General features: G+C 47.7%; 1 protein-coding gene across 4 annotated transcripts in view; it reads left to right on the forward strand.

Annotated features, from left to right (window-relative positions):
• Positions 1–25,036, forward strand: part of tjap1 (tight junction associated protein 1 (peripheral)) — a 127,634-nt gene that overhangs the window by 26,822 nt on the left and 75,776 nt on the right. The gene's annotated exons all lie outside the window — the stretch shown is intronic.

Raw genomic sequence — 25,036 nt, forward strand, 5'->3', positions numbered from 1 at the left:
AGAGCGGGTTAGAGAGAGAGGGAGAGCGGGTTAGAGAGAGAGGGAGAGCGGGTTAGAGCGAGCGCGAGAGAGAGCGGGTTAGAGCGAGCGCGAGAGAGAGCGGGTTAGAGCGAGCGCGAGAGAGAGCGGGTTAGAGAGAGCGCGAGAGAGAGCGGGTGAGAGAGAGCGCGAGAGAGAGCGGGTTACAGAGCGAGAGAGAGCGGGTTACAGAGCGAGCGCGAGAGAGAGCGGGTTAGAGCGAGCGCGAGAGAGAGCGGGTGAGAGAGAGCGGGTTAGAGAGAGCGGGTGAGAGAGAGCGGGTGAGAGAGAGCGCGAGAGAGAGCGAGTTAGAGCGAGCGGGCTAGAGCGAGCGGGCTAGAGAGAGCGGGTTAGAGGGAGCGCGAGAGAGAGCGGGTTAGAGGGAGCGCGAGAGAGAGCGGGTTAGAGGGAGCGCGAGAGAGACCGGGTTAGAGGGAGCGCGAGAGAGAGCGGGTTAGAGGGAGCGCGAGAGAGAGAGGGTTAGAGGGAGCGCGAGAGCGAGCGGGTTAGAGGGCGCGCGGGGAGCGGGTTAGAGGGAGCGCGCGGGAGCGGGTTAGAGGGAGCGCGCGGGAGCGGGTTAGAGGGAGCGCGCGGGAGCGGGTTAGAGGGAGCGCGCGGGAGCGGGTTAGAGGGAGCGCGCGGGAGCGGGTTAGAGGGAGCGCGAGAGCGCGCGGGTGCGGGCTAGAGGGAGCGCGGGATCGGGCTAGAGGGAGCGCGGGATCGGGCTAGAGGGAGCGCGAGAGCGGGCTAGAGGGAGTGCGGGTTGGACAGAGTGCGCGCGAGTGCGGGTTGGACAGAGTGCGAGAGCGAGAGTGCGGGATAGAGAGAGAGGGAGTGCGTGAGAAGGCGACTTAGAGAGAGAGTGTTTGTTTGAGAGAGGGAGGGAGGGCGGGTTAGAGAGAGAAGGTGGGCGGTTTAGACAGAGAGAGTGCGTGAGAGGTCGTGTTAGAGAGAGTTGTGTGTGTGAGAGAGAGAGGGATGGCGGGTGAGAGAGGCAGAGAGAGAGTGTGAGAGCGCGCGGGTTAGAGAGAGAGTGTGAGAGGGGATGGGTTAGAGAAAGCGTGTGAGAGAGAGAGGGAGGGCGGGGTAGAGAGAGAGAGTGTGTGAGAGAGAGAGGGAGGGCAGGTGAGAGAGACAGGGTTACAGAGAGTGAGAGAGAGAGAGCGCAGGTTAGAGAGAGAGCAAGGGTGTGAGAGGGCGGGTTGGACAGAGAGAGAGTGCGCGAGAGGGCGGGTTGGACAGAGAGAGTGTGTGAGAGGGCGGGATAGAGTGAGAGACTGTGAGAGGGCGGGGTAGAGAGAGAGAGTGAGGGGGGCGGGATAGAGAGAGAGAAAGTGAGGGTGGTGCGGGATAGAGAGAGAGAGAGTGTGAGAGATGGTGGATTAGAGAGACAGTGTGTGAGAGCGTGGGTTAGAGAGAGAGAGAGTGAGACCGTGCGGGTTCGAGAGAGAGAGTGTGAGAGCGCGCGCGGATTAGCGAGAGAGAGAGTGTGAGAGAGCGCGGGTTAGAGAGAGAGAGATTGTGTGTGAGAGCAGGTTAGGGAGAGAGACAGTGTGAGAGCGCAGGTTAGAGAGAGAGTGTGTGAGACCGCGGGTTAGAGAGAGAGTGAGAGAGCGCGTGGGTTAGAGAGAGAGAGAGAGAGTGTGTGCGCGGATTAGACAGAGAGAGAGAGAGTGTGAGAGAGCGCGTGGGTTAGAGAGAGAGAGACTGTGTGCGCGGATTAGACAGAGAGAGAGTGTGTGAGAGCGTGGGTTAGAGAGAGAGAGAGAGAGTGTGAGAGAGCGCGTGGGTTAGAGAGAGAGAGAGAGAGAGTGTGAGAGCGCGCAGGTTAGAGAGAGAGAGCATGTGAGAGAGCGCGCGGGTTAGAGAGAGTGAGTGTGTGAGAGCGCATGGGTTAGAGAGAGTGAGCGTGTGGGATCACGCGGGTTAGAGAGAGAGAGTGTGTGAGAGCATGCGGGTTAGAGAGAGAGAGTGTGTGAGAGAGCGGGTTAGAGAGAGTGAGAGAGCACGGGTTAGAGAGCGAGTATGTGAGAGAGCGCACGGGTTAGAGAGAGAGTGAGTGTGCGGGTCAGAGAGAGCGAGTGTGAGAGCGCGGGTTAGAGAGAGAGAGTGTGAGAGAGCGTGCGGGTTAGAGAGAGAGAGAGAAAGATTGTGAGAGAGCGCAGGTTAGAGAGAGAGTGTGTTAGGGAGCACGTGTGGGAGAGTGAGTGTGTGAGAGCGCGTGGGTTACAGAGCGAGAGTGTGTGAGAGCGCGCGTGGGCTAGGGAGAGCGAGTGTATGAGAGCCCGCGGGTTAGAGAGAGTGTGAGATAGTGGGTTAGAGAGAGAGCGTGTGAGAGCGCGTGGGTTAGAGAGAGTGAGCGTGTGGGATCACGCGGGTTAGAGAGAGCGAGAGTGTGTGAGAGCAGGCGGGTTAGAGAGAGAGAGTGTGAGAGAGCGCGGGTTAGAGAGAGAGTGTGGGTTACAGAGAGTGCGGGATAGTGTGTATGTGAGAGAGAGAGAGAGAGTGTGTGAGAGCGCGCGGGTTAGAGAGAGAGCCAGGTCCAGGGAGAGGGGGAGAGATCGGGGTCCAAGGTGAGGTGGGGAGAGAGGGAGAGCATGGGGCCCTGGGCGAGAGGGAGAGAGCATGGGGCGCTGGGCGTGAGCGAGCGGGGCAGAGACACAGTGACATTTGTGCAGTGAGAGAGAGAGAGAGAGAGAGCACAGGGCAGAGACACAGTGACATTTGTGCAGAGAGAGAGGAAGAGAGCGCACAGGCTTGAGAGGGAACAGGTTGGGGCCACAAGAGGGAGAGGGAGTGAGAGCGGGGATGGGTGTAGGAGTTGGAGTGAGGGTGGGGCTGGGGGCGGCAGCTGCAGCGAGAGTGGGGCCGGGGTATGAAGTGGCAGAGGTGGAGCGAGCGTGGGGCCATGTGGGAGAGAGGTAGAGAGTGTGTGGGTCTGGGAGAGGGTGAGTGAGTGTGGGGCTGAGAGTAGGTGCTTGATCAATGACCAAGTGACAGCTTGGCTCAGATTATTGAAAAATGGGACACAGTGAGGGGAGTCCCACGTAGTTGGACCATCGTTGAGAGCCATGCAGAGTGTTTGGGAAATGTGGGAGGGTGTGTGTTTTTGGATGGGAATGGGTTGCGTTGGGCAGTCTTTGTGCTTTACCATAATCGAAGGGAAGGAACTTGATGAATTTCAGACATGGTCATCACTGATATCTGTCCATGGTGAGCAATTTTGGCTGTAATTCTGGTACACAGCACACAAATCACTAGAATGGCCTGACACCTTTGAATTTAGTTTTCACCATGTTGGCAGACAGTTTTCCCCTTTGAAAGTTGTGACCTTCCTGGCATGAAAACAGCAGGAAGAATTCTTGTCCAACATTGTCATTCCTCCTGTGAGGCCTTCAATTAAATGCTGTTTAAAATATGAGAGCATGTGGCATGGTACCAGCAATCCCACAAAGCTGGTCCACCAGCGCTCTCTCTTCCAATTCCAGCTGTAAGTGAGCTTTCTACAGGTTGGCAAGTGGTGACAACAGTTGTTTACTCTGATTGGTGTGTGCACATTGAAAAGTATACTGGCTCATTAACGCTGCAGTTTGAAGGCGAGTGCAGGAAAATTGAAGAAAATGATATGTTTTCTCTGCCTTCTCTCCTGGGTTCCTGTGCCTTGGGAGAAGGGATGACTTTAACGCCATCAAAGAGGTTTTGAGGCTTTTGTTTGTCTAATGTTGATATTGTGAATGGGTTTGAATTTTATGATCACCTTGGCCCTGGTTTTAGTTTGTGCTCCTGAATATGGCCCAGGGTATTCTCAACATTGATGTAATGTCCTTCCTTATGAAAGGATGACTTATGAAAGCTTATCATTGAAGGAGCAGCTTTATTAGTCAACATTATAGTATTTCACCCAATCCATCCACATGCATCAGATTGTGGAGCCAGAACCTCTGAAAACATGTCGAATGATTAATCTGCCCCTCTTGGCAGAGCTGTGTGTGAAGATTATTGAGGGAGAAGGACTGTCACAGCATTTCACAGACAATCAGGTTCTTTCAAAACAGTCACTTCTTTTACAGGAAACTGGAAAATCTTCGACTGTATTCATTCACTTGTCTTGGATCACTCCCAGCTTCCTTCACTACCAGGCCATTGGCTATTGACAGTGTCAGGAATTAATAAGACCCGAAGACACAGGAGTGGAAGTAACGCCATTCGCCATTCGAGTCTACTCTGCCATTTAATCGTGGCTGATGCGCATTTCAACTCCACTTACCCACGCTTTCCCCATAGCCCTTAATTCCTTGAGAGATCAAGAAATTATCAATCTCTGCCTTGAAGCCATTTAACGCCTCGGCCTCCACTGCACTCCGTGGCAATGAATTCCACAGGCCCACCACTCTGAAGAAATGGCTCCTCATTTCCGTTCTAACTTTACCCCCTCTAATTCTAAGTACCCACGGGTCCTAGTCTCCCCACCTAACGGAAACAACCTCCCAGCATCCACCCCTTCTAAGCCATGCATTATCTTGTATGTTTCTATTAGATCTCCCCTCAACCTTCTAAACTGTACTGAGTACAATCCCAGGATCCTCAGCCATTCATTCTATGTTAGGCCTACCATTCCAGGGATCATCCATGTGAATCTCTGCTGGACACGCTCCAATGCCAATATGTCCTCCTGAGGCGTAGGGCCCAAAATTGGACACAGTATTCCAAATGGGGCCTAACTAGAGCTTTATAAAGTCTTAAAAGCACATCGCTGCTTTTATGTTCCAATCCTCTTGAGATAAACGACAACATTACATTCGCCTTCTTAATCACAGACTCAACCTGCACGTTAACCTTTGGAGGATCCTGGACCAACACTCCCAGATCCCTTTGTACTTTGGCTTTATGAATTTTCTCACCGTTTAGAAAATAGTCCATGTCTGTATTCTTTTTTCCAAAGTGCAAGACCTCACATTTGCTCCCGTTGAATTTCATCAGCCATTTCCTCGACCACTCTCCTAAACTGTCTAAATCTTTCTACAGCCTCCCCACCTCCTCAGTCCTACCTGCCTGTCCACCTATCTTTGTATCATTGGCAAACTTTACCAGAATGCCCCCACTCCCTTCATCCAGATCATTAATATATAAAGTGAACAGCTGCGGCCCCAACACTGAACCCTGCGGGACACCACTTGTCACTTGCCATTCCGAGAAAGAGCCTTTTATCCCAACTCTTTGCATTCTGTCAGACAGCCAATCCTCCATCCAAGCCAGTAGCTTACCTTGAACACCGTGGGCCCTCACCTTACTCAGCAGCCTCCCATGAGGCACCTTATCAAAGGCCTTTTGGAAGTTTAGATAGACATTCCACTCCCGCACATCCCAGATGTCCAACTTCTTTAAGGACCGCAACTTTCCCCCCACGGTGATTGAGAACGCCCTTGACCGCGTCTCCCGCATCTCCCGCGACACATCCCTCACACCCCGCCCCCGCCACAACCGCCCCAAGAGGATCCCCCTCGTTCTCACACACCACCCTACCAACCTCCGGATACAACGCATTATCCTCCGACACTTCCGCCATTTACAATCCGACCACACCACCCAAGACATTTTTCCATCCCCTCCCCTGTCTGCTTTCCGGAGAGACCACTCTCTCCGTGACTCCCTTGTTCGCTCCACACTGCCCTCCAACCCCACCATACCCGGCACCCTCCCCTGCAACCGCAGGAAATGCTACACTTGTCCCCACACCTCCTCCCTCACCCCCATCCCAGGCCCCAAGATGACATTCCACATTAAGCAGAGGTTCACCTGCACATCTGCCAATGTGGTATACTGCATCCACTGTACCCGGTGCGGCTTCCTCTACATTGGGGAAACCAAGCGGAGGCTTGGGGACCGCTTTGCAGAACACCTCCGCTCAGTTCGTAACAAACAACTGCACCTCCCAGTCGCAAACCATTTCCACTCCCCCTCCCATTCTCTTGATGACATGTCCATCATGGGCCTCCTGCACTGCCACAATGATGCCACCCGAAGGTTGCAGGAACAGCAACTCATATTCCGCCTGGGAACCCTGCAGCCATATGGTATCAATGTGGACTTCACCAGTTTCAAAATCTCCCCTTCCCCCACTGCATCCCTAAACCAGCCCAGTTCATCCCCTCCCCCCACTGCACCACACAACCAGCCCAGCTCTTCCCCCCCACCCACTGCATCCCAAAACCAGTCCAACCTGTCTCTGCCTCCCTAACCGGTTCTTCCTCTCACCCATCCCTTCCTCCCACCCCAAGCCGCACCCCCAGCTACCTACTAACCTCATCCCACCTCCTTGACCTGTCCGTCTTCCCTGGACTGACCTATCCCCTCCCTACCTCCCCACCTACACCCTCTCCACCTATCTTCTTTACTCTCCATCTTCGGTCCGCCTCCCCCTCTCTCCCTATTTATTCCAGTTCCCTCCCCCCATCCCCCTCTCTGATGAAGGGTCTAGGCCCGAAATGTCATCTTTTGTGCTCCTGAGATGCTGCTTGGCCTGCTGTGTTCATCCAGCCTCACATTTTATTATCTTGGAATCTCCAGCATCTGCAGTTCCCATTATCTCTGATAGATAATATCTACTGGGTTTCCCTGGTCTAACCTACTTGTTGCCTCTTTAAAGAATTGTAACAGGTTTGTCAGGCATGACCTCCCCTTACTAAATCCATGCTGACTTGTTCTAATCTGATCCTGCACTTGCAGGAATTTAAAATCTCATCCTTAACGATGGATTTCAGAATTTTACCAACAACTGAGGTTAGGCTAATCGGCCTACAATTTTCCATCTTTTGCCTTGATCCTTTCTTAAACAAGGGGGTTACAACAGCAATTTTCCAATCATCTGGGACTTTCCCTGACTCCAGTGACGTTTGAAAGATCACAACCAAAGCCTCCACTATTTCCGCAGCCACCTCCCTCAGAACTCGAGGAAGTAGCCCATCGGGGCCAGGAGATTTATCAATTTTTAGACCTTTTAGCTTTTCCAGCACTTTCTCTCTTGTAATGTCTACCATACTGAACTCTGCCTCCTGACTCTCCTTAATTGTTGGGATTCTACTCATGTCTTCCACTGTGAAGACTGACGCAAAGTACTTATTAAGTTCTTCAGCTATTTCTTTATCTCCCATCACTAGCCGTCCAGCATCAATTTGGAGCGGCCCCAATGTCTGCTAATGGGATAAGCCTAATTGCCTGTCGCTGAGCTGGAAGCTCTGTAGGTGTGTCCTGTCAGAAACCTTTCCCTGCCATGGAGATTTGTTTCCCCATGGGGTTTTTAAACTGATCGAGAATCACTGGTTATAGGCGGTGTTTCATCTCTCCCTGATATCTTTGGCTAGAAATCTAGTCAGCTTTCAATGAAATTTAAAGGTCACTGACCTCTTTTTGGGGCTGCGTCCTCAGAGAATTGGTTGAAGGAAATGTTTTGTTTCCTTTTATTGTTATTTGTTTTCGACGTTACTTAAGTTGTAAATGCAGACAGTGCAGAGAGTTCGAAATTCCCAACTGTTTATTTGCCTAGAGGCATCTAAATCTGTCTGTCATTTCATACATATCTGCTCCAGGGCTCACTGGACAGTGAACAACATGGGATCTTTTACGACTGGAATATTTTCTTGTTGATTAGGGAGCAGTAATTGCCCACAACTACTTAGATTGAGCTTGGAATGTGATGTATGGCACTCTCAGAGCTTCTTGGGATTGTCCCTTTGGTGGATACCTGCTCTGAGAAAACATTTTCTGAAGAAGGGTCCTAGGCCTGAAACGTCAGCTTTCCTGCTCTGATGCTGCTTTGCCTGCTGTGTTCATCCAGCTCTACACCTTGTTATCCCGGATTCTCCAGCATCTCCAGTTCCAACTACCTGCTCTGAGGAGATTGGCTGCGTGTCTGCTATATTGGCGACAACAGTTTTGTTTTAATTGTTGGATGCTTCTACTCCTACCAGAGAAGGGAAAATGGAGAACTGGGATCTCACCATCAAACCTGCAGACAAGGGAGGCGCAGTTGTCGTTTGGTGCACTGACCTCTACATTGCCGAGGCCAAATGCCAACTCTCTGATACCACCTTCTACCGCTCCCTGGATCACGACCCCACCCCTGAACACCAAACCATCACCTCCCAAACCATTCACAACCTCATCACCTCAGGAGACCTCCCAGCTTATTGTTCCCCAACCCTGCACCGCCCGCTTCTACGTCCTTCCCAAAATCCACAAACCTGCCTGCCCAGTCGACCCATTGTCTCCACCTCCTCCTGCCCCACCGAACTCATCTCCACCTATCTGGATTCCATTTTCTCCCCCTTGGTCCAGGAACTCCCGACCTGCATTTGTGACACCACCCACGCCCTTCACCTCCTCAAGAACTTCCAACTCCTTGGTCCCCAACACCTGATTTTCATAATGGACGTCCAGTCCCTATACACCTGCATTCCCCATGCAGATGGCCTCAAGGCCCTCCGCTTCTTCTTGAACCGCAGGCCCGACCAGTCCCCCTCCACCGACAGCTGCCTAACCGAACTCGTCCTCACCCTCAACAACTTCTCTTTCGATTCCTCCCACTTCCAACAGACAAAGGGGCTGGCCATGGGTACCCGCATGGGCCCAAGCTATGCCTGCCTCTTTCTAGGTTACGTGGATCAATCCCTCTTCCGCATCTACACTGGCCCCAAACCCCACCTGTTCCTCCGTTACATTGATGACTGTATTGGCGCCGCCTCTTGCTCCTAAGAGGAGCTCGAACAGTTCATCCACTTCACCAACACCTGCCATCCCAACCTCAAGTTCACCTGGACCATCTCCAGCACATCCCTCACCTTCTTGGACCTGTCAGTCTCCATCTCAGGCAACCAGCTAGAAACTCATGTCCATTTCAAGCCCACCAACTCCCACAGCTACCTAGAAGACACCTCCTCCCTCCCACCCACCCTCCTGCAAAAATTCCATCCCCTATTCCCAATTCCTTTGCCTCCACTGCATCTGCTCCCAGGATGAGGCATTCCACTCCCGCATATCCCAGATGTCCGCGTTCTTCAAGGACTGCAACTTCCACCCTGCAGTGGTCGAGAACGCCCTCGTGTCTCCCGTATTTCCCGCAACACATCCCTCACACGCCACCCCCGCAATAACTGCCTTAAGAGAATCCCCTTAGTCTTCACATACCACCCCACCACCCTCTGGATACAACGCATCATCCTTTGACACTTCCGCCATCTACAATCCGACCCCAACACCAAAGACATTTTTCCCACCCCACCCATGTCTGCCTTCCGGAGAGACCACTCTCTCCGGGACTCCCTTGTCCGCTCCACACTCCCCTCCAACCCCACCACATCCGGCACCTTGCCCTGCAACTGCAGGAAGTGCTACACTTTCCCCCACACCACCTCCCTCACCCCCATCCCAGGCCCCAAGATGACTTTCCATATCAAGCAAATGTTCACCTGCTCATCTGCCAGTGTGGTATACTGTATCCGCTGTCCCCATTGTGGCTTCCTCTACATTGGGGAAACCAAGCGGAGGCTTGGGGACCACTTTGCAGAACACCTCTGCTCAGTTCGCAATAAACAACCCAGTCGCGAACCATTTTAACTCCCCCTCCCATTCCTTAGACGACGTGTCCATCTTGGGCCTCCTGCAGTGCCATAATGAAGCCACCCAAAGGTTGCAACTCATATTCCGCTTGGGAACCCTGCAGCCCAATGGTATCAATGTGGATTTCACAAGCTTCAAAATCTCCCCTCCCCCCACTGCATCCCAAAACCAGCCTAGCTCGTCTCTGCCACCCTAACCTGTTCTTCCTCTCACCTATCCCCTCCTCCCACCTCAAGCTGCACCTCCATTTCCTACCTACTAACCTCATCCCACGCCCTTGACCTGTGCGTCCTCTCTGGACTGACCTATACTCTCCTCTCCACCTATCTTCTCCTCTATCCATCTTCTGTCTGCCTCCCCCTCTCTCCCTATTTATTTCAGAACCTGCTCCCCATCCCCCTTTTCTGATGAAAGGTCTAGGCCCGAAACGTCAGCTTATGTGCTCCTGAGATGCTGCTTGGCCTGCTGTGTTCATCCAGCTTCACACTTTATTATGGAGAGCTGGGACCTTTATATGCAACTGCATTGTATTGTAAAATAATCTGACAACGGTTATGAATACTGGCACAATTCTTAGACAAATGGTCTCCTTCAGTTTCTAAGAGACCTGCACCATTTATGGTACCATTGATTTATTTCTTAGATTTACAGCAGCAAATATGAATATGATTCATGGAATCTGGGTGTTGCTTACTGGGCTGGCACCCGTTGAACCTTCCCCGATTGCTTTGGAGAAAGTGGTATTGAGCTGCTGCAGTCCATTTGCTATGTGTACACCCAAAATGCCATTGCGGGGTAGTTACAGGATTCTGACCCAGTGACAGTGAAGGAACAGTGATAAATTTCCAAGTCAGGATGGTGAGTGGCTTGGAAGGGAACCTACAGGTCGTGGTATTTTCGCGTATCTGCTGGATTGGAGACATGGCAGGTTTACAAGGTGGTGTTGAACTTGTTGCTCTTATCTGGTCTGGCCGTGACTCCAGCCCCCCCAAAGAAGGAATGATATGATAAGGGGAATGTCAGCCCTGTCTACACTGCAAAGTTTTCTTTTATAAGATCCGGGAGGTCCTGGCAAAATTGGGGAGCTATCTCACCAGTTAGTCATGTAACACACTGTCACAGAATGATACTTTACAGACATCGCCATCACCATCCCTGGATATGTACTGCCCCACTGGTGGGACAGAGCCTGTAGTGGTGGCAGCATAATCAGGAGGGAGTTGCACTGGGATTCCCCAGCTTTGATTGCAGACACTCTGAATTCTTCTGGCATTAGGTCAAATGTGGGCAAGGGAACCTCCTGCTGATTACCATGTACTGTCCTCCCTGTGGAACACTGCTTGGAGAAGCACTGAGGTTGGCATGGATGCACATGAGGTTGGCATGGATGCAGGATGTACTGTTGGTGGGGGATTTTAGTGTCCACCATCAAGAATGACTCAGCAGCAGCAGCATAACTGGTCTTCTTATCTACCCCATCTCTGCTCCTCATAATTTTATACACCTCAGTCTCCCCTGCTCCAAGGTAAACAGCCCCACTCTATCCAATCTGTCTTCATAACTCAAACTCTCCAGTCCAGGTAATATTCTGGCAAAATTCCACTGCACTCTCTCCAGTATGATCATGTCCCTCCTATAAAGTGAAATCCAGAACTGCAAAAAATACTGTTACTCCTAAACCAATATTTTCTATAGTATCACGGTGGATTGGCCAAGTTAAATTTCCCGTAGTGTTCAGGGATGTGTGGGTTATGGGGGGATGGGTTTGGGTGGGATGCTCCAAAGGGCGGTGTGGACTTGTTGCGCCCAAGGGCCTGTTTCCACACTGTAGGGAATCTAATTAATCTAATCACTTCCCTGCTGTTAAATTCTAGATCTTGAATAGTGAGGACAGATGCATTTTATGCCTCTCAATCCCCTTATCCACTGCTCCTCCTGCCTGAAGACACCAGTGCACACTTACACCAAGGTCTGATCCTTGGTGCTTCCCAAAGTCTCTCTGTTCACCATGTATTCCCTTGTCCTGTTTATCCTGTCCAAGTGTTCCACTTGGGTCAGCGTTTATTGCCCATCTCTAGATGTTTTTGGCATAGCATGGTGGGCTGCCTCCTCGAACTGCTGTGGTCCACGTGATGTCAGTCGACCTACAACACTGGTAAGAAGGGATTTTCAGGATTTTGACAGAGCAACACTGGAGGAACAGTGATGTATTTGGAAGGTGCTAAGGAATCTTGGTGAATTTCTGCAGTGCTTCTTGTAGATGGTACACACTGCTGCTCCTGAGTGTCAGGTTTGGTGCAGGTGTGAAAAGGAGAAAATGGGTCCACTGCGTTCAGGGCCCTCACCCAGTCTGGGTTTGCTCTCTGGTGTAAAGGACACTGCATTGAGAATAGGAAATAAGATTGAGAGGAGTCCAACAAAACTACTGCTTTATGGGAAGCTGTGTTTGAGGCCTTGGACAATGAGGAAGGAGAAAGTGGACAGGCAAGTGTTCAACCTTGTGCGATTGCGTTGGAAGGTGAGGAAATGCTAAGAATGATGTAGAAGTGGATAAGAGTGTTGTAAGTTGGGGATCAGGGTAGATGTGTGAGAGAGAAGTCGAACACGGTTGAGGGCCTTGCCAGTCATGGTGTTGAGGAGGGAATGCTTGGTTGAGTGAAAAGGAGGTAAAGTCAGAGGCACTGCGACGGAAGGTGGAATCAGCAGGATTGATGTGACAGAGAGACTGTGAAGAATTGTCAGCAGAGTACCTGTAGGGATTGCTGGGTTTGTAATCTATATTGGTGGACAGTCTGTCCCCGGAAATGGAAACAGTGAGGTCAAGGAAGGGAAGGGAAGAGTTTTCCACTGTGCCACAAGAAGCACTCAATCCCGCTTTACAACCCTGATAAAAATCACTAAGTTATCATGTTGGATTCATCCGTTGAATAATACGTTGGCTACAGAACAGCAGGAGGCTATACATTTCAAAGATATATCTTATAATCTATAATAGAATGTATTCATATGTTCTATTTGATAGAATATATACCATCATTGCAAAACTGAAGCAGTTCCTTAGAACGGAGTCGATTTTCCTGATGTGTACTTTGCTCTTAAAATAAATATCTTATTTAATGCTCTGAAGCAATTGAGAGCTTGTGCAACCCAGTTCAGAAAGAGGAGGAGCAGTTGTTCAAGATCTTGTCTTACAGATGTGGAAATACTAAGTGTTGTGACCTCACTATATTGATGGGAATAGAAGAAGGCCGAAGACATCAGAAACTGGCCCGCAGTTTGTATTTTCACAGGGATTTATTCCTTGTTTTATAACCTTGCACTTCAAAAAAAACAGACATGTTTACTGAAGATCTGTTTACCGTCTGAGGTGTTAATGACTAGTGGGTGTTACTGGCTCTGCTAACGTACTGTTAATATGATAAAACACTGCTGCTTATGTCTGAGAGCATTCATGCTTGCCAATTATTTCTCAAAGACAGCATCAAGTCTAATAACCATGCTCGGTGGCTGCTTCTTCAAGTCCTGCAGTTGGTTCATGTTACAACTGTCTCTCTGGCAGCTTTTATCTCTTGGTTCTTGAGGCATTGAAGAGGGCATTGGCTGATTCTTTGGCATGGTTGCAGTGTGAACATCTTGATGGGGTCGGGGGGACTGGCTGAGGGCTGTTCCACAGAGAGAGGGAGTGAGGGGAGGACTGAGGGCTGTCCCACGGGGGAGGGAACTGATTCAAGGATATTCTACAGGGGGAGAGAGAGGTGACTGAATGAGAGTTGTGGAGAAAGATCTGGGCAGGAGGGGACTAATTAAGGCCTCTTCCATGGGTGAAGGAATGGAGGTGAATATAATTTTGTAAAAATTCACACATATGGAGTGGATGTTGCTGGTAGGCCAGCAGTTATTGTCTGTCCCCAGTTGCCCTTGAGAAGGTTAAAAACCAAAAGAACCGCAGATGCTCTAAATCAAGAACAAAAACAAAGTTGCTGAAAAAGCTCAGCAGGTCTGGCAGCATCTGTGGAGGAGAAAACAGACATCAGAACTGAGGAAGGGTCACCGGACCCAAAATGTTAACTCTGTTTTCTCCTCCACAGAATTAACATTTTGGGTCCGGTGACCCTTCCTCAGTTCTGATGCCTGTTTGCTCCTCCACAGATGCTGCCAGACCTGCTGAGCTTTTCCAGCAACTTTGTTTTTGCCCTTGAGAAGGTGGTGGTTAGTTGCCTTCTTGAGCTGCTGTGGATTGCCATTAGGGAGCGAATTCTAGGATTTTGACTGAGCGACACTGAAGGAACGGCAATATATTTCCAAGTCAGGGTGGTGAGTGGCTTGGAGGGGAACTTGCATCTGATGGTATTCCCACATTTCTGCTGCCCTTGTCCTTCTAGAATGAAGTTGCCACGAGTTTGGAAGGAACTGTCTAAGGAGCTTTGTTGAATTTCTGCCGTGCATCTTGTGGACAGTACATACTGCTGCTCCTGAGCATCGATGATGGAGGGAATGGATGCTTGTGGATGTAGTGCCAATCAAGCAGCTGCTTTGTCCTGGATGGTGTCAAGCTTCTTGTGTTATAAGGACTCGTCGCTAACTGAGGAGTCGCGAAGGGTGGTGGACATTGTACAATCATCAGAGAGCGTCCCCACTCCTGACCTTCTGTTGGAGAGACGGTCATTGATGAAGTATCTGAAGACGGTTGTACTGAGTACAATACCCTGAAAAATTCTGGCAGAAATGGCCTGGAGCTGTGATGACTGACCTCTGACAACCACAATCATCTTCCTATGTATCAGGTGTGACACCAACCATTGGGAGAGTTTATCCCCATATCCATTGATTCCAGTTTTGCTCGGGCTCCTCGATGCCACGCTTGCTCGAATGCAGCCTTGATGTCAAGGGCTGTCACTCTCACCTCACCTCCAGAATTCACCTCTTTATTCCATGTTTGAACCAAGGCCGTTATGAGGCCAGGAGCCTGTGTGCTACTGAATAGGCTATTGCTGAGCTGGTGTACCGTTGTTGGCAGTTGTTATGTGAGAGAGCCTCTCAGCTTTTAAAACTCAGGCCAAGCTCCAGGGCACCTATTGGCTTGGTTCCTGACTCACGCAAAAAAAAAATTTGGGAATGCCTTGTGTTGGGACGGAAGTGAAGGTTAATGGTTGCTGGATGTTTTGTGACTGCAAGGCTGTTTCTTTGGGGATTCCACCGAAGACCATGAACAATTGCTGTTTTTTTTTAACATTTATCATAGATTTGGTGTAGGGAAAGCTTTTCGAAATTTGTGAGATGATATGAAATTGACCAACATTTGTGCTTCTGGTTGATTTTTGCATCCGTTCAATTTTATCAACGTTGTGAATGTGACTTCCTGTTGTTTTTATTGTCGTTTATATTTTATTTAATGTTTTGTTAAATATTGCCATGTCCCTAGTCCAGTTTTTGGCAATGTGGCACTTGTGGAGACAGGTTCTGGTATGCCAGGAATTTACTGTCGATCATATCATGCTAAATTGCTGCTGCAATCAGCATCCCTAGTTTATTCTAAAACAAAGCTATTCATAAAATGGCTGCATTGCAGCATTCCTTTTGGAGTGAGACACCCCACTGTAGGTAGAAACTTCACCTTCAGCTAGTGCATTCTTAGAAAATTGAAAAGCAACTGTTATATTTTCACATGTGGACATTAGCTTAAACAAACTAAACGGAAGAGGTGGAATGATTAGTCACTTCTATTGAATGTGTTGCCAACAGCAGTAACATTTCATCACTTTTTCACATATCTTCAATGTGTTTCCACAAAATTGTGAATTTATGTAAAAACTGCTTAATGTAGAATATTACAAGAGCAGGCCCTCCAGCCCATCATATCTGCAATAACCATGATGCTGTGCTCAGCTAATCCCATATGCCTGCATATGGCTTATGTCCTTCTGTTTTCTACCTGCTCACGTCTGTCTGAATGCCTCTTAAACTTTACTATTGTGTCTGCTTCTCTAGTGGCAGCTTGTTCCACGCTGTTACCAGCTGCTGTTTAAAAAAAAACTTTCCTTGCGTATCTCGTTTCAACTTGCCCCATATCACTTTCACTATACTCCTGAGGAGAAAAAGAACTCCAACATTCCAGCCTACCCGTAATTTTATATATTTTTGTCAGGTCGACCTCTGAGCCTAATGAAAACAATCCAAGTTTATCTAACTTCTAGCTAACACACTCCAATCCCGGTGACATCCTGGTAAACCACTCTTGCACCCTCTTCAAAGCCTCCATATCCTTCCTGTAATGCGGCAACCAGAACTGCACTCAATAGTCCAAATGTAGCCTAACTAAAGTCTTCTAAAGCAACAAGATGACTTGCCAACTTTCATACTCAATGCTCCAACAGATGAAGGCAGGTATGTCATATGCCTTCTTAATTGCCTTATCCGGTTGTGCTACCCCTTTCAGGAATTTGCACCCCAAAATCTCTTTGTATATCAGTGCTTCGAAGGGTCTTGCCATTTACTGCATACTTCCCTTTTGCATTTGACCTCCCTAGACGCATCACCTCACATTTGTCTCCAGGTTAAACTCCATCTGCCATTTCTCTGCCCAACTTTCCCATTGATCCATATTCTGCTGTATCGTTTGACAACCTTCCTCATTATCCACAACTCCAACAATTTTCATGTTATCTGCAAAACCACTAACCACAACACCTACTTCTTCATTTGAATCATTTATATGAATTGCAACCAACAGAGGTCCCAGCTGTGATCCTTGTGGAACACCACTGGTCACAGACGTCCAGTCAGAAAAATACCGTTCCACAACTACTCTCTGGCTTCTGTGATGAAGCCAATTATGTATCCAACTTATCAACTCACTGTGGATCCCATGTAACTTAATCTTCTCAACCAACTTAGAATGAGCGATTTTAGTCAAATGAATTAGTGACGTCCGTGTAAACAACATTGATTGCCCTATCCTTGTCAGACATCTTCATCACTTCATCAAACACTCATTCAGATTTGTGAGATAAGACCTCTCCTGCACAAAACCATGCTGACTCTCCCAATAAGTCCATTTTTTTCCAGATACTAGTTAAGCCTGTACCTATGAATCTTCTCCAGTAATTTCCCTACCATTGATGTAAGGCTCACCATCCTGTAGTTTCCTGGATTATCCCTGTAGCCCTTCTTAAACGAAGCCTTGTTAAATGTTGGCCATTCTATAGTCCTCTGAGACCTCACCTGTGGTTAAAGAGGATACAAAGATCTCTGTCAAGATCCCAGCAACTCCTCCCTTGCCCTCTGTCAGCATCCTGGGATAGATTCCATCAGGCCATGGGGACTTATCCTACCTTAATCATCCAACATGAGTTCCTTAGTACTGACATGCCCAACATATCTGCATTCCCCTCCCCAATCTTGCCATCATCCATGTCTTCCTCCTTGGTGAATGCCAATGCAAAGTACTCATTAAGGACCTCATTCACTTCCTCTGGCTGCATAAATTCCCATCTTTGTCCTTGAGTGGGTCTACCCTTTTCCTATCTATTCTCTTGCTCCTAATGTATGTATAAAGTGCCTTCGGATGCTCCTTACACTCCTTGCCAAAGACATTTCATGGACTCTTCAGTCCTCTTAATCCCTTGTTTAAGCTTTTTCCTGCTTCCTTTACGTTCCCCAAAGGCCTTGACTGATTTCAGTTTCCTAAATTTTAGATAAGCTTTCTTTTTCTTTTTGACTAATTCATGGTCCCCAAATCTTGCCCTTTTATCTTTCATCCTCACGGGAACATGCTGGTCCTGAACTCTGATCAACGGGCCTTTAGTAGACTCCCATGTTAGGTTTGGATTGACTTTCAAACTGCTGTCCCCAATCAAATTTCTGCAGTTCCTCCTTAACAATAGTATCATTATCCTCCTTCACCCCTGCACCAAATAAATCTTCACCAAAGGACCCGTCTAGTCTTTATCCATAATGATCTTAAAATGTACAGAATTATGATCACTGTTTCCAAATGTTAGATCACCTGGCCAGGCTGATTGATCAATAGTAGGAATAGTACAGACCTTTCCCTAGTTGGACTATCTCAGCCCCTGGCACTGGGGAAAATTAAAACCCTTGTTTTTACACCTTTCCATGATGTGCTTTTATATGGATCCGTCTATCTCCTGATGGCTGTTTGGAGGTCGATAGTATAACCCAGTGTAGTGGTTGCACTTTATTTATTCCTGTGTTCAATTCATATGACCTTGCTGGATGAGACTTCCAAGGTGTCCTCTTTTAGTATAGCTGTGACACATCTCCTTAATCAGTAATACAGCTTCCCCACTCCTTTTTACAACCCTTTCTGTCTCACCTGAAACATGTAAACCCTGGACCGTTGAGCTACCAGTCCTGCCCTTCTCTCAACCAACTCTCTGCAATATTAGAGTTCCATGTACCAATCTGGACTCCAAGCTGCCTTACTTCTTATACATTTCAGAGTGCTAGTCCTGTCGTGTTCATGAACCTGGACCTGACTGTTCTTCTGATTAGACTTGATTGACTTAACCTCTACCTTCTCCTCAATCATTCCACATGCTGACCTCCTGCTCTGGTTTCCATTCCCCCTGCCAAGTGGCACAGTCAAACCTCCCTGCTAGGATATTCACACCTCTCCAGTTTAGGTGCTGCCCACCCTTTCCCATCTACTCTGAAAGAGCTCCCAATGATTTAGATATCCATAGCTCGCACTCCCACTTGGGTTTGCATGCCACACATTCAAACATATGATTTGCTTATTCTTGGCCTCAGTAGTATGTGGCATGTGGAGTAATCCTGAGAGTACAACCCTAGATGTCCTACTTTTCACCTTTGTATCTAACTTTTTGAACTCCCTTTGCAGGACTCCATCTCCCTCTTTGCCTTTGTCGTTGGAATGATTACAGACTATCATCTCTGTCTGCTCATCTTACCCTTTCAGAATGTTCTGTGTTCGTTCAGAGACATCCTTCACCGGTGCACTGAGAGGCAACCCTCTCTTGCAGCCTCAGAAACACCTATCTGTGTCCTTGACTATCGAGCCCCCTATCATAATGACACTTTGACACTGGGTCACGTGTGATCGCCTTCCCAGTTGCGATGAGTGAGCCAGCTTCTTCCAGAGCCACCCTCTGTTGCTTCTTGTTCACAGTGCTGCTTTCTGTTTCTATTTTATACTCATGTATTTGACCATGTGCAAAAAACACTGTGTATAGAGCTGTCCCTTGTCACGGGGAAATGGGACGCTGAAACCATCAGATTCTGTTTGTTTTGCTGTCCAGCTAGCCTAAGTGACAAGCCCATATATGAAATACTGACACATTTGTAAACAGTGGAAAGTTTAAAGTGCTAAGTTAGCTGTTACAAAATGTCTAACTGAATGCGATGCTGCTAAAATGTGGCTCAGTCTGTTTCACTGAAAATGGTCATTGGAATATGTTTAGAGTTTCCGGACTTGGCGGTTGAAATGCAGATGTGCTTTGTAGTCAGTTGCAGGACCTGGATAATGTGATTTTGCCAGGTTTGGAAAGCCAAAAGGAAGTATTGGGAATTGTGAACATGAATCAGGAGGTTGGGTCGGCTATTCAGCCAAGTCTGCTGTGCCATTCCATGAGAATGTAGCTGATCTGCTTGTGTTTACCTTCCACGTTCTCATTTGCACTTGATTCCCTGATAAATGAGATAAATGCCTGTGTCTGCCTTAAACTTGGTTAATGACCCTGTCTTCTGAGGCAGAGAGTACTAAAGTTGCACAACCCTGTCGTTCCAGACCTGCTTACAAATGAAATCATTCACTACACCTTATCAAGGCTGTTCAGCACCTTATACACAGTAATAAAGTTAGCCTGTGTTGCCCTGAATGACAGTGAAATAAACCCAATCTGTCTAACCTACTATTTAAAAGACAATCTACTCATTCCAAATTTCAATCCAGTAAACTTAAACCTTCTCTGAACAAGCCTCTGGTGCATTTGGGTCTTCCTTAACTCAGGAGACTAAATCTCCACTGGTTGTCTCACCTTTACCCTGTATAACTGAAGCATAATATCCTTAAGACACATCTAGTTGTTTCTTTGTTCATTTCAGCAATGTGCCATTTTTTTATTCAGTCATTCCTGTCTTTCACCCTCTTGGAGAGCTTTGATTTGGTCTTCCCCGCTTTGCCGGTTTTGATCCTAGTTCACCAACCTGTTAATTCTGTTTCTGTCACCACCCAGGTATTCCCAGTATTTCTGCTTTTAAGTTTAAAGTACAGATTTGATTTTGGTAAGAAGCTGCCAGGTTAGGTATGAGTTCTCCTGGCTATTCCTGAAAAGCTAAATTGTCTGCAGATCTCCAGGCAGTTGCCATGATTGTGCATGTTTTAAGGAGAACAGAGGGACCCGAGGATGGTTTAAAAATGGTGTTTGGCACACTTGTCTTCATTGCTTGCTCAGTGCTTTGAGTATGTTATGTTGAGGTTGTACAGGACATGGATGAGGCCTCTTTTGGAATACTCTGACCTGTTCTTGCCCAGTTATAGGAAGGATATTGTCAAGCTGAAGAGGGTTCAGAGAGGATTTACCAGGATGTTGCTGGGTATGGAAGATTTGAGTTGTAAAGAAGGGCTGGATAGGATGAGTCTTACTGCACTGGAGCATAGCAGGTTGAAAGGTGACCCGATTAGAAGTTATAAAATGATGAGAGATATCAGTAGGGGTAATGGTCATTGTCTTTTCCCAAGCATAGGCGATTTTAAGACAAGGGGGCACATTGCTAAGGTGAGAGGAGAGAGATTTACAAAAAAAAGGGTAATTTTTTTACGCAGAGGGTGGTTCATGTGTGGAATGAACTTTCTGATGAAGTGGTGGATGTGGATACCATTACAATGTTTGAAAGACATTTGGATAAGTACATGAATAGGAAAATTTGGGAGGGAGCGGGCCCGGGAGCAGGCAAGTAGAACTAATTTAATTTGGGATAATAAAATGTGAGGCTGGATGAACACAGCAGGCAAAGCAGCATCTCAGGAGCACAAAAGCTGACGTTTCGGGCCGAGACCCTTCATCAGAGAGGGGGATGGGGGGAGGGAACTGGAATAAATAGGGAGAGAGGGGGAGGCGGACCGAAGATGGAGAGTAAAGAAGATAGGTGGAGAGAGTGTAGGTGGGGAGGTAGGGAGGGGATAGGTCAGTCCAGGGAAGACGGACAGGTCAAGGAGGTGGGATGAGGTTAGTAGGTAGCGGGGGGTGCGGCTTGGGGTGGGAGGAAGGGATGGGTGAGAGGAAGAACCGGTTAGGGAGGCAGAGACAGGTTGGACTGGTTTTGGGATGCAGTGGGTGGGGAGGAAGAGCTGGGCTGGTTGTGTGGTGCAGTGGGGGGAGGGGACGAACTGGGCTGGTTGAGGGATGCAGTAGGGGTTCGTCCCCTCCCCCCACTGCACCACACAACCAGCCCAGCTCTTCCCCCCCCCCACCCACTGCATCCCAAAACCAGTCCAACCTGTCTCTGCCTCCCTAACCGGTTCTTCCTCTCACCCATCCCTTCCTCCCACCCCAAGCCGCACCCCCCGCTACCTACTAACCTCATCCCACCTCCTTGACCTGTCCGTCTTCCCTGGACTGACCTGTCCCCTCCCTACCTCCCCACCTACACTCTCTCCACCTATCTTCTTTACTCTCCATCTTCGGTCCGCCTCCCCCTCTCTCCCTATTTATTCCAGTTCCCTCCCCCCATCCCCCTCTCTGATGAAGGGTCTAGGCCCGAAACGTCAGCTTTTGTGCTCCTGAGATGCTGCTTTGCCTGCTGTGTTCATCCAGCCTCACATTTTATTATCTTGGAATCTCCAGCATCTGCAGTTCCCATTATCTCTGATACTAATTTAATTTGGGATTGTGTTCAGCATGGGCTGGTTGGACTGAAGGGTCTTTTTCCGTGCTATATAACCCTTTGTGAGGACAACTGGGTTTGTGGTCAACGTGTTGGTCAATTTTGAGGCTGACTGCATGAAAATGTGTAGAAATAGGAATGCTGTACAAGCTGATTGTTCTTCCAAGCTCAGGAATGTGGATTGACAGAAATGGGAAATACCTTTTGTTCTATTTTACCAGCTTGCAAGTATTAACAAGTTACATGCAGCTTGGTTTGAATTTTAATCGTCCTGTGCTGGGGATCTGATTAAATCCTGTAATTTACGTAATCTGCTAAACAGTAGGTCCAGGGATGGGAGCTCTTGAGTCACGTTGTTTCATGGTGAAACCTTTTCTTTGGAGATATTTAGTTAACATTAGCTATGTGTGGTATAATCTCAGTTGGCTGTAAAATTCAGGCACCATCTCTGCCTTATTATAAGTCTGCTGATCTTTTTTCAATGAGCTGATGGAGTTAAATTGATTTTATTTATTGTCACATGGATCTTGTTACAAGAAACGGTGCAAAGTATTGTATAGTGTCATCTCTTTCCAACGCCATCTTAAAAAAAACAGAAAAATAAAACCAAAGCGTAATTGTTACTGTGTTGATTGCTGGTGTACTTTGCTCTCCAGGATAAGACTAGTAACTACTGATTGAACTATGTGTGTCTAAAATTGCAAACTGCAGGTGAGATCTTCACAGTAAGAGACGTGAACTATCTTTGTGATCCTTTAATCATTAACAGGATGTGAGGGTATAGCTAGCTAGGCAGCATTTATTGCCCATCCCTCATTATCCAGAGTCAACCACATTGCTATGGGTTTGGAGTCGCATGTAGGCCAGACCAGGTGAGGATGGCAGTTTCCTTCCCTAAAGGATAGTAGTGACCCAGATCGGTTTTTCTGACAATGGGAAGTGGATTTACGGTCATCATTAGATTTTTAATTCCAGATATTTATTGAATTCAAATTCCACTATTTGCCATGGCGGGATTTAAAACGGTTCCCCCAAATGTTATCTGGGTCTCTAGGTTAACAGTCCAGCGATAATACCACTGGCCATCGCCTCCCCAATCTCTGGCTCTATGTAGAAAATCTCTCCTTTCCCTAGCTACCCTTTTGCTCTTTATTTACATATAGAATGTCTTGGTATTTTCCTTTAGTGTGGCATGATGGCTCAGTGGTTAGCACTGCTGCCTCACAGGGCCAGGGACCCGGGTTCAATTCTACCCTCAGGCAACTGTCTGTGTGGAGTTTGTACGTTCTCTCTGCATCTGTGTGGGTTTCCTCCCACAGTCCAAAGATGTGCAGGCCAGGTGGATTGGCCATGCTAAATTGCCCGTTGTGTTCAGGGATGTGTAGATTAGGTGTGTTATAGGGGGATGGGCCTATGAGGAATGCTATGAGGTTTGATGTGAACTTATTGGGCCGAAGGGCCTGTTTCCACACTTGAGATTCTATGATCCTCTATGATCTTAGTCCTATTTGTGAAGGCCGCTTCATGGCCCCTTTTAGACCTCTTAACTTCTAATTTAATTCCTGAAATAACCGCTTTATATTCTTTGAGGACTCTGTTTTGAGTTTTCTCAACCTTATGTATGCCTCCTTTATCTTTTTGACCAATTAAGTACATATTTTCTTCACAAAGGAGGACCCAAATAATGACCCAAAAATGTTGGGTGGTGCAAGTTCTTGTGAGAGGAAAGAACTAAAGGAAATCAGACAGGAAATGGTGTTAGAAAAATTGATTGAATTAAAGGCTGATAAATCCCCAAGACCCGACTATCTGCATCCTGGATTATTTAAGGAAGTGGCTCTTGAAATATTGGCTGCGTTGATGGTCATCTTCCAAGATTCTGTAGATTCAGTTGCTCTGGATTAAGTGGTAGCTAATGTAACCCCAATATTTAATAAAAGGAGGTTGAAAGAAAGTAGGGAATTATAGTCTGGCCAGCCAGACATTGGTCTTTGGGGAAGATTCTAGAGCCCACCATAAAAGATTTAATAGTACAGCACTTGGACGCCTTGACAGAATCAGACAGATCATGTTCTGGAATTCTTTGAGGATGTAACTCATAGAGCAGATGAGGGGAACCCTGCGGATGTGGTTTACATGGACTTTCAGAAGGCTTTTGAAAAGGTCCCACAGAAGTGATCAGTATGTAAAATTAAAGTACATGGGGTTGGAGTATGGTACACTGACATGGATAAAGATTGACTCAAAGATGGAAAACCAACAGAATAAAAACGGCACTTTCAGTCACTGATTAATGGGGCAGCCAGTGACTAGTGGATACCACAGGGATCAGTGCTTGGACCACAGCATTCCCAATAAATCCCAAAACAGGGTGGCAGGGTGAGCTGTGAGGAGGAAACTAAGTTGTTTGTGTGATTTGGACAAGTTGAGTGAGGGGGCAAACGCATTGCAGATGCAGTGTGATGTGGATAAATGTGAGGTTATCCACTTTGGTCAAAAAATCAGGAAGGCAGATTATTTATCTGAGTAAGAATAGAATGGAAAAGGGAAGGTGCCTTCCCCTTTTACAGCGAGAGGATTGGAGTGCTGGTGCAGGAATGCCTTGCCGCAATTATACACGGCATTGGTGTGATCCCATCTGAGTATTGTGTGCAGTTTTGGTCTCCTTATCTGAGGAAGGATGTTCTGGCGATGGAGGGAGTGCAATGAAGTTGAGGCTATAGACATGCTTGCTGAGCCGGTATGTTATTTGCAAACATTTTGTCACCCTGCGAGGTAACCTCGCTTTACTGGAGGCGCACTGACGTCATTATTCTATCCCGCTTGTTAATTGTATGCCTCGGTTTGCTGGAGTGTTTGGTATTCCTTCTGGTTTTGTGTCTCAGTCCTGCACTGGAGTGCAGTGAAGGTTTACCAGGTTGACTTTAAGTGGAGAGGCGGGATCAGTTAGGACTGTATTCTCTGGAGTTTAGAAGAATGTGAGGTTCCGCCTCTCAGAAACCTGTAACATTCTAACAGGGTCAGACAGGGGAAAAGCAAGAAGGATAGTCCTAATGATTCGGCAACCCAGGATCAGGGTCACTGTTTAAGGATATGGGGCAGCACTGAGATGAGGGGAAATTTCTTCACCCAGAGAGTAGCGAGCCTGTGGAATGCTCTGCCACAGAAAGTAGTTGAGGCCAAAACATTGTGTTTTCAAGAAGGCGATAAATAAAGCTTTTAGATCTAAAAGGATCAAAGAGAATGGAGTAAAAATAGCAACAGGGCACAGTGTTGGGTCATCAGCTCTGACTGGATTGAATGTTGGAGTAGGCTCAAAGGGCAGACTGGCCTTTCTCCTGTTCCTATTTTCTATGCTTTAATTCATCCCATTTGCACAGTTGCAAAGATTTGTGAAATCTGATTGGTGTGTGCTCCAAATAACATCTTACTTCTGATTCTTTTTGGTTTTTTTGGTGATCTAACATTGTAACCATCATTGAAAATCTCATTCGCACTTGTGACATGCGACTTTTGCAGATTACTGACCCAGTTA

The sequence above is a fragment of the Stegostoma tigrinum genome, chromosome 4 (assembly GCF_030684315.1).
Source record: "Stegostoma tigrinum isolate sSteTig4 chromosome 4, sSteTig4.hap1, whole genome shotgun sequence".
Classification (NCBI taxonomy): domain Eukaryota; kingdom Metazoa; phylum Chordata; class Chondrichthyes; order Orectolobiformes; family Stegostomatidae; genus Stegostoma; species Stegostoma tigrinum.